This window comes from Brachyhypopomus gauderio, chromosome 9 (genome assembly GCF_052324685.1).
Source record: "Brachyhypopomus gauderio isolate BG-103 chromosome 9, BGAUD_0.2, whole genome shotgun sequence".
Lineage (NCBI taxonomy): Eukaryota > Metazoa > Chordata > Actinopteri > Gymnotiformes > Hypopomidae > Brachyhypopomus > Brachyhypopomus gauderio.
This window is the reverse complement of record NC_135219.1, coordinates 7,471,011-7,476,010: the sequence shown is the minus strand read 5'-3', so window position 1 is coordinate 7,476,010 and position 5,000 is coordinate 7,471,011. Positions and strand designations below refer to the sequence as shown.

The 5,000-nt window shown below is 41.4% G+C and overlaps 2 non-coding genes across 2 annotated transcripts in view; both read left to right on the top strand.

Moving 5' to 3' along the window:
* Positions 1-15, top strand: part of trnar-acg (transfer RNA arginine (anticodon ACG)) — a 73-nt gene extending 58 nt beyond the window's left edge. The window contains exon 1 of the tRNA in view: positions 1-15. This exon is cut by the window's left edge and continues 58 nt beyond it. This is a non-coding gene — a tRNA (tRNA-Arg).
* Positions 16-267: 252 nt separating this feature from the next.
* On the top strand, positions 268-339 carry trnae-uuc (transfer RNA glutamic acid (anticodon UUC)). The gene has a single exon. It is a non-coding gene; the product is annotated as a tRNA-Glu (tRNA).
* The last annotated feature ends 4,661 nt before the right edge of the window (positions 340-5,000 follow it).

The following is a 5,000-nucleotide window of genomic DNA, read 5'->3' as shown; positions in this document are numbered from 1 at the left end:
CTCCTGGCTGGCTCGAAGATTTTGCTTAGTACTCGCAACGCAGTGCGCTTTACCTCTTTATCGCAGCTTTTGTGAAATGCAATCGATGATAGCAGTGCTCTACTAAAGGGTGCACTTGAGTGAAAGCCCCATCCAATCCACTCCATCTCTCTCAGGTTTTGAAGGTGTCTTGCAACCTACCCTCTGATTCCCACGTCTGTGCGGCATTGGGCATTGGTGCCTTCATGCCACTTTCCAGGCACTATGACAGAGAATGTACTTGCAGCTTCCCATATGGTCTAGCGGTCAGGATTCCTGGTTTTCACCCAGGCGGCCCGGGTTCGACTCCCGGTATGGGAATCTCACCTTATGCCGGAGTGCTGGGGGATAGGTGACAAAAAATGTTTGCCAGCACCCCCTAAACCTTAATCAAACACCACAGCACTACTCAAAAAGGTCTTGGCGTAGCTAACATGCAGGTTTAACACTAGAAGCGCCAAAGCTCCGGTCATTTGACCGCTGTGACGTCTACTAGAAGCGCCGCCTCTGGTCGACCTAATTATACCTAGAAGCGCCGAGCACCGGTCACTTGACCGCAGCAGCACAAAAAAAAATAATATCTTTGCACTGGATCCAATTTCAGAACCCTCCTTTCATGACTTTTCCCAGAATTGTCCTTTTAATAAACTAGTATTTTTACATTGTTAAAAGAAACCCTGCACATGCTAGTTTCAATCGACTTCGCTCGTATCTCTGTAATATTGTCGTCGTCGCCTAAACTTCAAGACTGTGATTCTCTTTTCTGCCAGCGGGTGTCGCAAAGATTCGTATGTCATTTAATATTTAGTATAACTAAATAAAGATCAATAGTTTTCAAAACTAAATTATTCACAAAGTTCAAACTGATTATTGTGTAAAGACAAAACGGAATTCGTCCGTTGAACGAAAGTGAAAGTGTTTCACTTTCCAAAGTCTTAAAATATATACTTTATTTATTAATATTATTTAATATATACTATATATAAGTTTATATCAATGGTTTTCAAACCGTGAGAGCGTCTTGCTTTGCCTATTCGCAATTCTGAAATACAGAGGCAGAGGCTGAACGAAATAATGCTCAGTTCAAACTAACAGCTGACGAATTGAAAGCATTTGTGGGTCTCGTTTATTTGAGAGGTATAACAGCCGGTAAAAGCATGAAACTTGATGAATACTGGTCTGCTGACTTAGGAAATCCCATTTTCAAAGAGACAATGTCTAGACAGACATTCAGAGATATCATGCGCTATCTGCGCTTTGATGACAAGAGCACAAGGGCTGCCCACCTTGCGACTGATAAATTTGCTATGATCTCGGAGATATTTGATAAATTTGTGAAAAACAGTATTGCTTCTTACACGCCCGGTGAGAACATAACTGTTGATGAGCAACTGTTCCCAACTAAAGCTCGCTGTCGTTTCACTCAGTACATGGCCAATAAACCCGATACATTTGGGATTAAGTTCTGGGTGGCCGCTGATGTTGAAACAAAATATATGTTGAACGCCATTCCCTATCTAGGAAAAGATGAAAGCAGGCCGGCTGGTCAACGGTTGTCTGAAAATATTGTGTTGCGTTTGATGGAGCCTTTCACGGGTAAAGGAAGAAATGTAACGACTGACAATTTCTTCACTTCATTGGCACTTGCAAACACCCTTTTGGCGAACAAAACCACTATTGTTGGTACGATGAATAAAATGAGACGTGAGATGCCCCCATGTACACAGGCACAGTCTGAAAGATTTTCCACCAAGGTGTTGCGGGCTGGAAAAATAACTCTAACGATTTACCAGGCAAAACCTAAAAAAAATGTATACATCCTGAGCTCAATGCATCAGACAGTTTCAATTGATAATGGCGCAAAGAAACTGCCTGAAACTGTTTCATATTACAACACGACTAAATGTGGCGTTGATGTTATGGATCAAATGGCACGACTGTATTCGGTGAAGGGAGGCACCCGTCGTTGGCCTGTCGTGGTTTTCTACAACCTCCTAGACCTGGCTGCAATAAATGCACATATATTGTTCAAACAGTGCATGAACGTTAACCTGAGCAGACGAAGGTTTATTCTCGAGTTGGTAAAGGAGCTGTGTGCACAGCAGAAAATGGCGAAAGCGGCTAGGGCAGTGGCACAAAAGCGAATTTTACCTGAAGCTCCTTGCCCGCCCTCAAAAAGAAAACAATGCCAAGTCGGCAGATGTTCAGGGAACAAAACGTATGACATCTGCCAGACATGTAAGCGACTGGTCTGTGGCAAATGTGCAAAGACTGCACCTAAGCTGTGTTTTGAATGTTGAGTTGTGTGAAGCTGACACACAAATCAAAACAAAGGGAACTTAATTTGAGGTGGTGAACGAAACTTATACAATATACGCTAAAGAGAGACGGGATGCACCCGTTGTTGGCCTGTAGCTGTGTTCTACAACCTCCAAAACCTGGCTGTAATTAATAAATATTGTTCAAACAGTGCATGAACATTAACCACAGCGGTGGAGGTTTATTCTCAAGTTCACAATTCACTACATAAATGGAACTTAATTTGAGGTGGTGAACGAAACTTATGCAATATACGCTAAAGAGAGACGGGATGCACCCGTTGTTGGCCTGTAGCTGTGTTCTACAACCTCCAAAACCTGGCTGTAATTAATAAATATTGTTCAAACACTGCATGAACATTAACCACAGCGGTGGAGGTTTATTCTCAAGTTCACAATTCATTACATAAATGTAACTTAATTTGAGGTGGGGAACGAAACTTATGCAATATACGCTAAAGAGAGACGGGATGCACCCGTTGTTGGCCTGTAGCTGTGTTCTACAACCTCCAAAACCTGGCTGTAATTAATAAATATTGTTCAAACAGTGCATGAACATTAACCACAGCGGTGGAGGTTTATTCTCAAGTTCACAATTCACTACATAAATGGAACTTAATTTGAGGTGGTGAACGAAACTTATGCAATATACGCTAAAGAGAGACGGGATGCACCCGTTGTTGGCCTGTAGCTGTGTTCTACAACCTCCAAAACCTGGCTGTAATTAATAAATATTGTTCAAACAGTGCATGAACATTAACCACAGCGGTGGAGGTTTATTCTCAAGTTCACAATTCACTACATAAATGGAACTTAATTTGAGGTGGTGAACGAAACTTATGCAATATACGCTAAAGAGAGACGGGATGCACCCGTTGTTGGCCTGTAGCTGTGTTCTACAACCTCCAAAACCTGGCTGTAATTAATAAATATTGTTCAAACAGTGCATGAACATTAACCACAGCGGTGGAGGTTTATTCTCAAGTTCACAATTCACTACATAAATGGAACTTAATTTGAGGTGGTGAACGAAACTTATGCAATATACGCTAAAGAGAGACGGGATGCACCCGTTGTTGGCCTGTAGCTGTGTTCTACAACCTCCAAAACCTGGCTGTAATTAATAAATATTGTTCAAACAGTGCATGAACATTACCCACAGCGGTGGAGGTTTATTCTCAAGTTCACAATTCACTACATAAATGGAACTTAATTTGAGGTGGTGAACGAAACTTATGCAATATACGCTAAAGAGAGACGGGATGCACCCGTTGTTGGCCTGTAGCTGTGTTCTACAACCTCCAAAACCTGGCTGTAATTAATAAATATTGTTCAAACAGTGCATGAACATTACCACAGCGGCGGAGGTTTATTCTCAAGTTCACAATTCACTACATAAATGGAACTTAATTTGAGGTGGGGAACGAAACTTATGCAATATAACGCTCGGTGATAACACGGTCGTTAGGACGTGGGATCACACATCGGCTATTCACCGATCAAACACCTCATTTGAAACAGCAACACAATACGGCGAGATAAAAAAGTGAACATTAGAGAGGACAGAGGCAACTATATTCGTGAAGCCATCTGTATCATTTTAATAATTTTGCGTTTTGTTACGCAAAGGTACATAGCCTACCTTTTATAATGATATTTTTGTAATTATTTTGCCTATTTATGCTTTTTGTTCTTTGTCTAACACAAAACATTTTAGACATTTATTTGTAGATTGTTATGTTCACCATAGCCTACAATTCACTAACATACACAACTTTTAGACATTAAAACTTGAAATGGCGTAACATTGAGTATACAAACAAACTTGCTTTAGCTCGGTCTACGGGCTTCACTTTGCTACTCTGAGTATCGAACAAGCTTTTTGTGGATGTGGGGGTGGAAGGCTGCAGCGCAGTCTGTTTCATTAGCAAGACAAAAGACGTGAACGCTTCACAGTGGGGGTGCGGGTTAGTGGTGTGGCGAACGTACATGATAATATAGTGACATATATGCCAACAGAATAACACACAGACAAATAAGCAAACTATTACACTAACCAAGCAACAAAACTGAAACTATATTTTGCATTTACGTTTTCGCACAAACCAGGAAATGCAATATGAAACTAAACAAAACTGACAATGGGAAAGCTACTGAGAACAAGGTCACAAGGCACTGATTCTAAAAGGTTTAGTCACATTAATTTGTTAACATATTGACGTTACGTGCAAATGTCACCATTACGAATATTTTGTTTGGGCGGCTCATTCTTCCTTTTGTGCAAAACGCCATCTAGCGTTAATTATGTGTCAGTACCAGCTCCCCTGTGTAAAGACTCAGCGGTCTTTTGACCGCCCGAGGCGCGCTTTAAGTAGGTGAAAACAACACGGCGCTAGTAGGAGGTGGTGAAATCGGTCAGATGACCGGCCCTCCGCGCTTCTAGGTATAAGTATGTAAATGAGGCGCGGCGCTTCTAGTGTTAATGGAAGAAACAGAAGAAAACATTGGGCATTGCAACAAGCGTACAAGCTTTGTGGTTTTAGACCACTGGAAGATTCAAAATGGATTCAAAAGGGAACCGATACAAATCAAGGTGCCGAATGTCTGAATATGTGATGTTTGGATTTCTCTTGGAACAAATGTGGTGTATGGAAAGCATAGAAG